At 40.0% G+C, this 9409-nt stretch overlaps 1 long non-coding RNA gene across 1 annotated transcript; it reads right to left on the bottom strand.

The window, feature by feature from the left end:
- Positions 1–7197: 7197 nt before the first annotated feature.
- LOC120063503 lies at positions 7198–7797 on the bottom strand. The gene is made up of 3 exons (XR_005478517.1): positions 7699–7797; positions 7376–7404; positions 7198–7265 (listed from the first exon to the last, which is right to left on the bottom strand). It is a non-coding gene; the product is annotated as an uncharacterized LOC120063503 (long non-coding RNA).
- Positions 7798–9409: the final 1612 nt, after the last annotated feature.

Here is a 9409-nt window from a genome sequence, read left to right as displayed (position 1 = left end):
GTCACTATCTCCTTATACAGTTAATATTATTATTGCTCATGTGCTGTTACTCAGTCCTTCTCATGCTATGTTTATTAGTATATTCATTCATATTATTCTCTGTTCAGAACCACATCCATCTCATATGTCCTCTGGAAATTAAGTCATTTAGTGTGAGTAACGCTGTGTGGTTGCCGTAATCCTCTGACTGGGAAAGGTGGGTTTTTCATGCTCAGCAGTTTACCGTGTGTATCAATAATGATCCACTACCAAACGGACATCTAGCCAACTTGACACAACTGTGGGAAGCATTGGAGTCAACATGGGCCAGCATCCCTGTGGAACGCTTTCGACACCTTGTGGAGTCCATGCCCCAACGAATTGAGGCTGCCCTGAAGGCAAAAGGGGATGCAACTCAATATTAGGAATGTTTTGTACACTCAGTATGTGATGATACTCTTATTCATAACAAAAGAACAGGTAGCTAAATATAATGTGCCTTTAATGAGAAGAGTTCAAATCTAGGCCTATTTATTTAATCTTTGGATTCTAAAATAGTTTGAAATCGGCATCTATTTCCTATTGTTTATTTCATTTCCATGATCATTGAAGAATAAATTCCTAACCTTTACTGACTGTGATGGTTTCATGCTTGCGAAATAGCTTATAGGCCCTCTACAGCAAGGCTGCCCAACCCTCTTCCTGGAGATCTACCATCCTGTGGGTTTTAAGTCCAACCCTAATTTAACACACCTGATTCTACTAATTTGCTGCTCAACAAGACGTTAACTAGCTGAATCAGATATGCTAAATTATAGTTGGACTGAAAACCTACAGGACAGTAGATCTCCAGGAAGAGGTTTGGGCAGCACGGCTCTACAGGATCGGTGTTTACAGGTCCAAAACAGCAAATGTCACTGCAAAAGAAAACATTTTGCCACCTCCAAAGACTCGGCTGGTTTAAGGAAGAAATTCAGAGTCATCATTGTCCAAGACCAAGTCAAGACCGAGTGAGAATGGATCTGAGACCGAGACACTCAATATGTGGTATCGAGACCGAACTCGAGATTAAGAAAAGGAAATTAAAAACATGGTGGGGATATTATTCTTGAGAACAAACGTTTAACATTTGTATCGATTGGCATCAGTCAAAGTGCACCAGTAACATCATGTTAGTAACTACCCACTGGGCAAAAACTGGTTGAATCAACTTTGTTTCCACATCATTTCAACCAAAAAACAATGTGATTACGTTGAATCAATGTGGAAAAATGATTGGATTTGAAAAATGTATTTGATATTTTTTCACCCAACTTTTCACCTAAATCCAATAAAATTGGTGAAAGACCATGTGTTCTTAATGTTTTGTATACTCAGTGTACAATATTCACATGAAATATGATCAAATTGATCAAATTAGACACTCAATACCAACGATATAGCTGTATACAGGGTATATATACTAGTGCAATAGTTGGATCAGAGGAATAACTCAGAATCAAAGGAGGATGATCAAAAACAGATAACGAGCCAGATCAGGGGTGAATAATGCCATGTTTCAGAGAAACAGACTATCACAAACTACATAATAAGTACCGTGTCTGTGACTGAGAGAATGCTTTTAATAGAGAGGAAGACGAGGAGCCTGCTCACAGGAAAACCACAATGAAAGTCCATCAACTGATGTGATTAGAGGTAAATGTCTCCTGCTCCTAACATGAGCTAAAATCATTTGCTTATCTGTCAGAGGAAATAACTATATTTTATTCAGGCTTTCTTTTTAACTACACTGCACAATAAAAAGCAGGTTTCATGTACAACTGCAGTATATATTGCCAACATCCAAAAGTAAGAAACAAGAAACAGTCTTGCTGTGTCTCCATATGACTCTCCACAGTGTGCATTAGAGGCAATATTTCTCCTATCTACTGTAGTTATTAGCTTAATAAGATAATAGAGGTGCAGATACATTATCAGTAAAACTACAACACTGAATATGTCCATGGAAATATAACATGACAAGTGGGGTTTCATCACTCGTGAGATGCTTGTTGTAATGGTCAGAAGCATTAATACATTTCTCATATTGGTGTTTTTGGGGGGTGAATTTAGATTTGTTTTTTTATATCTTGCTAAAATTGTCTGGTAAAGTAGTTGAATAGTTTCAGTTAAATGTATCTGAGGTTTGGTTCAACAGTACTTCCGTCAATCTCCTCAACACAACTAGTCTCTGAAATATGATAGGCTGAAGTTTCAGAAGGACAGGATGCGGCAAGTCTCGTCTAACTTTCCACCCGACTGTGGTGTGTGTGTGTGGGTGCGTGTGCACCTGTTTGCAGGTGTGGATACGTGACAGCATACATGTACTGGTTGGTATACGATCTGTAGACTGTCTGTGACTGCTGCAGGAGAATGTAGGCCAATTTGCCTCCCTCACAGTAGAACCAACCACAATACAGATAATATGTAAATTCTCCTTTGAATAATATTTCTAGTCCAGGAGTAAGCATTATCTGTCTCTGGGAAAATCAGGGGAGAAGGGCCTTCGTCCGGGAGGTTACCAAGAACCCGATGGTCACTCTGACAGAGCACCTGAGTTCCTCTGTGGAGATGGGAGAACCATCCAGAAGGACAACCATCTCTACAGTACTCCACCAATCAGGCTTTTATGGTAGAGTGGCCAGACGGAAGCCACACCTCAGTAAAATGCACATGACAGCCCGCTTAGAGTTTGCCAAACGGCACCTTAAGGACTCTCAGACCATGAGAAACAATATTCTCTGGTCTGATGAAACCAAGATTGAAGTCTTTGGCCTGAATGCCAAGCATCAAGTCTGGAGGAAACCTTGCACAATCCCTATGGTGAAGCATGGTGGTGGCAACATCATGCTGTGGGGATGTTTTCAGCAGCAGTGACTGGGAGACATGTCAGGAACGAGAGAAAGAACAAAAGAGCAAAGTACAGAGAGATCCTTGATGACAACCTGCTACAGAGCACTCAGGACCTCAGACTGGGGCGAAGGTTTACCTTCCAATAGGATAATGGCACTAAGCACACAGCGAAGACAACGCAGGAGTGGATTTGGGACAAGTCTCTGAATGTCCTTGAGTGGCCCTGCCAGAACCCGGACTTGAACCCGATCAAACATCTCTGGAGAGACCTGAAAATAGCTGTGCAGCAACGCTCCACATCCAACCTGACAGAGCTTGAGAGGTTCTGCAGAGAAGAATGGGAGAAACTCCCCAAATACAGGTGTGCCAAGCTTGTAGCATCATACCCAAGAAGACTTGAGGCTGTAATTGCTGCCAAAGGTGCTTCAGCAAAGTACTGAGTAATGGGTCTGAATACTTATTTAAATATCATTTTCAGTGTTTATGTCTAAAAACCTATGTCTAAAAATCTGTTTTTGCTTTATCATTATGGGGCAATGTGTGTAGATTAAATGGGGGGGACTATTTAATCCATTTTAGAGAGGCTTTAACGTAACAAAATGTGGAAAAGTCAAGGTATCCGAATGCGCTGTATATGGACTGAAAGAAACATTTAAGGAAAAGTAGCACCTTGATCTTCACCAATGGCCGGAAAAAGGTGACATTAGACAACCTTAATGCTTCTCTAGGATAGGGGGCATCATTTTCACTTTTGGATAAATAGCGTGCCCAATTTCAACTTCCTTCTACTCATCCCCAGAATATAAGATATGCATATTATTAGTAGATTTGGATAGAAAACACTGAAGTTTCTAAAACTGTTTGAATCATGTCTGTAAGTATAACAGAACTTATGTAGCAGGCAAAACCCCGAGGACTAACCATTATTTATTTTTTATTTTTTTAGGTCACTGTCTGTTCAATAAGATTTCATTGGAATACTAGATTTCTAATCACCCTGTTTTCAGTTCCTACCGCTTCCACTGGATGTCACCAGTCTTTGGAAATAGGTTGAGGTTATTCCTTTGTGCAATGAAGAAGTAAGGCCACCTGGAAACAGTGTAACGTCATGTGTACTGTTTGAGAGTTGCGCAAGACTAGAAACGTAGCGTTAGTTTGTTGATCTCCTGTATTGAAAACAGATAGACCCGTCTTCAATTTGATCGATTATTAACGTTTACAAATACCTTAAGTTCCCAGAGAGGATCCCAGAGAGGATAAAGGTCTTATAGAAGAGGTATTTATTTTTTATTTTATTTTATTTCACATTTATTTAACCAGGTAGGCCAGTTGAGAACAAGTTCTCATTTACAACTGCGACCTGGCCAAGATAAAGCAAAGCAGTGTGACAAAAACAACAACACAGAGTTACACATAAACCAACGTACAGTTAATAACACAATAGAAAGATCTATGTACAGTGTGTACGGGAGGTAAGGGGGGAGCCACCCCTTTTCAACAAACAAAGCCATCCCCCATAGCATAATCAACCCCCCTGACCGCTGGGCTCAAGTGTGCATCGAAACAGAATGTAAACTCATATTAACTGGACAAACATGTAATGAAGTTGTGTTCTCACACCATTTACATCTAAACCACTCCGCAGTCATTGGACTTCAAGGCTAGAATGTGTCTACAACACTGCACACTGAAGGAGCGACTGAGGTGCTGAGTAAGTTGAAATTCAACTGGGAACTTGGAAAATAACAAGTTAAACAAGTAAACATGGAGAAATTGGGAGATTTGAATAGCATTTAGGAAATCTACATTTTTCAGTTTTGATGATCTGATGTTGCCAACAATGTAAACATTTTTAAAACAGAAATGTTATCTTTGGTAGCTTGTAACAAAGTATGTTGGAAATATTAATATCAATACTTTTGCTATAAGATCAGGCTTTTGGGGTTTGCTAACTTTTGCCGCAAAAATTGTTAAAATAACATTAGACTTTTTCCCCAGATTTTTTGGGTGCATCTGGCTTATATTATAACCATACTTTAACGCAAGATGAATTTCACCAAGAAAAATGTCTTAGCAATACCCCTCTTAATGACTTAATTTATCTTAATTTCCTATTTACCTGTTTTTTGCATTATGTGTGAATATTTTATATATTTATTTATTTTAAATTGTCTGTATCTATCGATTTTGATCACAAATATATTTTATTTAGTAAACTGTATCAAACCGTTATGGAAGGAGACATCACACAGATGACAAAATAGATATAAATACACTATATATTTACTTGGGCATTTACTTAAAATTCTTAAAAGGGGAGTATGCCCCGGACCCCTCCAAAATCCCCAAATACAAATACTAACACCTTGACAGATATTATGGATAGGCATGTAACACAAGCCAGGTGTCCATGTGTGATACAGTAAATTACGGCAGTTCCAAGCATTTTGGGGGCCCTAAGCGAGATTTGCCCACCTCGCAGACAAAACATTTTAGTGGTCCCGCTCGTGGCGGTGGAGAGAAACATTTGGAGCTTCAAAGTTAATGTCCTGCAATTCTACACATTTTGCCATGCCTCGGAGAGAACTTTGCAGTTTTTAAGCAAATTTCCTGAAATTCAACACGTTGTGCCATTGTCGTTGAAATAATAACATTCAGTTTTAAAGCCAATTTCCTGCAATTCTACACATTTTGCCATGACTTATGCCATGTTCATTTGATATCTGAGTGAGAGTGACTAACAAAATCATTGGGGGCCCCCTGGAGGTCAGGGCCCATGGGCAGTAATTTGGCCATTACTACAAGGCTTAGAAAGCTGGCGAGACTAACTGGGCCTAGCAATCTATAAAATCTTAGCTGACATGGGATAATTGAGTGACTGTCAGAGACTGACATAACAAGAGCAAAACTGCTGATGCAGAACCACATTTCGAAACTGCACGTTGTTTATTCTACTGTCCTACGTCTTTTTCTGGAGGGGCCTCTAGTGGCTGCTTACTGTATGTCGCTTATCAATAGAAACGGCAAAGCAGTAGATCTATTAGATACTTATTTACAGCAACATGATGTGTGATAAATAAAGGACATCCTGAAAGAAATAGTATTTCTGTGAGACATACAGAAAGCCAGTGGTGTAGTTTCAGTGTGTCTGCAGAAGACTGTACAACCCATCCGGCTGGGCTGAGGTTGCTGGTCTGTCAGGGATTGAGCTGTATACGTGGTACGTGTCAGACTAGAGAAAAGAAACAGACAGTTTAACTTCAGTCCTTTAATTCTACAGTACTGTAAATGTAATGTAACTTAAAAGGATGTAACATCAATCTGAAACTGAGAGCCGTTCACAATCATCAAACACAGTGGGTGATTCTGAACTTATATTGTCGTTTTCAGATGACTTTCCATTTTCTTCAAAAGGCCCTGTACAACACAGAGGGAGCCTGTGTGTGTGTGTGTGTGTGTGTGTGTGTGTGTGTGTGTGTGTGTGTGTGTGTGTGTGTGTGTGTGTGTGTGTGTGTGTGTGTGTGTGTGTGTGTGTGTGTGTGTGTGTGTGTGTGTGTGTGTGTGTGTGTGTGTGTGTGTGTGTCAGAAGTCCCTACAAGAATAGTAAACAAAGTAAAAATTGACCAGCTGGGGACATTTTGGTAGCCCCCACAAGGTCATATGCTATTTCTAGGGGGTTACGGTTAAGGTTAGAATTAGGGTTAGGGTTAGAATTAAGTTAAATATTAAGGTTAGGAGCTAGGGTTACTTGTAGGGTTAGGGTTAGGAGCTAGGGTTAGGTTTAGGGTTAGGATAAAGTTTAGGTTTTTGGGTTAGGGTTAGGGTTAGGGTTAGGGTAAGAGTAAGAGTACGGGTTAGGATTAGGGTTAGGGTTAGGGGTTAGGGAAAATAGGATTTTGAATGGGACTGAATTGTATGTCCCCACAAGGTTAGCTGTACAAGACTGTGTGTGTGTGTGTGTGTGTGTGTGTGTGTGTGTGTGTGTGTGTGTGTGTGTGTGTGTGTGTGTGTGTGTGTGTGTGTGTGTGTGTGTGTGTGTGTGTGTGTGTGTGTGTGTGTGTGTGTGTGTGTGTGTGTGTGTGTGTGTGTGCTTGCATGTCAATTTGCTGTACTTAATGTCCCTTCACACTTTTCCTCCTGACTCAAACCATCCTGTAGAAGTACAGCTCTATTCTCATGCTCTAACACATTATCTTATGTATAACTTATATACATACATGCTTACTGATATGACTACGTCAGACCAACATACACGCCTAAACAACTTTGAGTCCTATAAAAAGCCCTACATGTTATGAATCATTGGGAATGAGTTAAATAGACAAACCTAATGGTATAGATGTGGATGGTACAGAAGTGATCAGGCTGTAGACCCCTGCATTCTCTGAATCAGCCTGGAGGAAAGAGAGAGAGAAAGATCCTTATTTTCCCTCAGACTGTCTGTCTGTCCGTCCGAAAACCAGTATGTATCTATATCCAAGGTAATTAATTTTGCTGTACTTACATTTTCATTTGCAGATTGCTTCACAGGACCTGCACCTCACAGAGAGACAAAGACACAAGTAAGAGGTTGTTTTTTCTGGGGGGAGGGGGGGGGGTCAGAAGAAGTGAAAATAACAGGGTTTGATGTCCCTTCACACTTCTCCTCCTGACTCAAACCACCCTGGAGACTTACAGCTCTGTTCTCACGCTTTCAAGATGCTCTGACTAAAAAATGTAAGTTAGTTTGGTTGGCATTGAGTGATTAAGTGTTATTGTGCTGAGTGTCCCAAATTCACGTCCCAGGTCAGGAAGACAGGGACAGAAGACCTTCTGTTACAAACTCACCTGAGGGCAAAAATGTGGACGGTACAGAGGTGATGAGAGAATAGAACCCAGCATCCCTTGAATCCAACATGCCTGCACTGCTCATAGCTCCCATCACCAAATCACCTACAACAGAAACAAAATGAAAATGAAATTAGAATATGTGTTTGTACATGCATGTGTGTAGTTGTGTTAGTAGTGTGTGCAGTGTTTGATGTATTTTGTTTGGAACATACATTGTCTGTGATCATCCTGTCTGGCTGTAGGTCTGTACAACATAAAAGTATAAGAAGGTTGTGGTAAGAACATCTCATCATGGACAATACAGAACTAAAGGTTGATACAATCTGCATCATATTCACAAGGGGAATTCTTACCTCTGAGAATTGTTCTTCTCTGAAAAACAAATTAGGCTAAATGAATGATATTGAATATAGCCTACACTACACAATATCACCAAAAGGAGTTGAAAGATTAACCCATGTCAAAGGCACTTACATTAATATGAGAAGGAAAATGTTTGCAAATGATTGGTTATGCAGAATCAGAAGTACTCACTGATCCTCCTGCAGAGACAGACAGCTGTCAATCCCATCAAGAACACACCCACTCCAGAAGACATACCCACTGCTGTCTGCCATAATTGCACCGCTGTTTGGTGACATGATGTCATCAGAAGAGGTCATTAGCTCTTAATCCAAATGTAAATACTTCAATGTTAGACAGGTGTTAGAATACCACTTTATTATTAGTCTTGGTAAACGTTTCCGTTTTCATATATGTGAGAAAAGACAGCTAGTTAGCTAAACATTTTACATTTGAGTCTGTGAAGGAAAATGTTATGTTTGTGCTTTTCTAATAACCAATTCGACTGGGTTCATGCAAGTGACTGATTGATCGTGACTGGGAGGAATCCTCACTATCAGTAGAAGCAATTTGGCAGTGCGCCAAGAACATTGTTTTGAAAACCGAAATGGGTCTCAGTTTCAAGGTCTCAGCTTGAAGAGAAGAAGCCTCGTGAGGTATTGGTTGGTCACATGCATGAACCAAACGTTAATGATGAATTAATTATGAATAATGAATAAGCTAAATCTTGCAAATATAACTTGTCTCTTTAAGCAGCATATAAGACAACTAATGGGACTTCCCCGGCGGAGCTCCCGACCGACGTGTACTATAGTACATTAAGTTTGTTGGAACCTCTCCAGCTTGCTGATAACAAAGAATTATTAATTTCATATTGACTTCAGGTGTCCCTGATGGAAATTTCCACAACAAGCAATTTAGCAGAGGCTCTTATCCAGAGTGACTTACATTAGTGCATTCATCTTAAGATAGCTAGGTGAGGCAATAACATATCACAATCACAACAAGTACATTTTCCATCAACAAAGTAGTTATCAGCAAAGTCAGTGCTAGCAGGAAAAGACAAGTGCATTTTTGCTGTAGGATTACTAAATAAGGATACTTACCCAAAACTATTTTTTGATCGTTTGAATTCACAACGCTGTCTGTGGAGCTTTGACCTCCTGTGCACATGCAAGAGAGAGACGGTTTGTTAACAGTTAACACACATCACAACTTAGTAAACACCAATAAACAAAAATCGTGTGGCCATACTCACTTTCAGTTGGACTCTTTGGTGTGTCAGTTGTCAAAGTAAGACTAACAGTCGCATCTAGTGCAAAGCAAAGTCATTGGATCTGGTTATACAATAAGGCATCTTAATGGG

Source organism: Salvelinus namaycush, chromosome 2, assembly GCF_016432855.1.
Source record: "Salvelinus namaycush isolate Seneca chromosome 2, SaNama_1.0, whole genome shotgun sequence".
In the NCBI taxonomy this organism is placed as follows: domain Eukaryota; kingdom Metazoa; phylum Chordata; class Actinopteri; order Salmoniformes; family Salmonidae; genus Salvelinus; species Salvelinus namaycush.
Note: the sequence above shows the minus strand (reverse complement) of the source record. Positions and strands in the feature narration are given on the sequence as shown.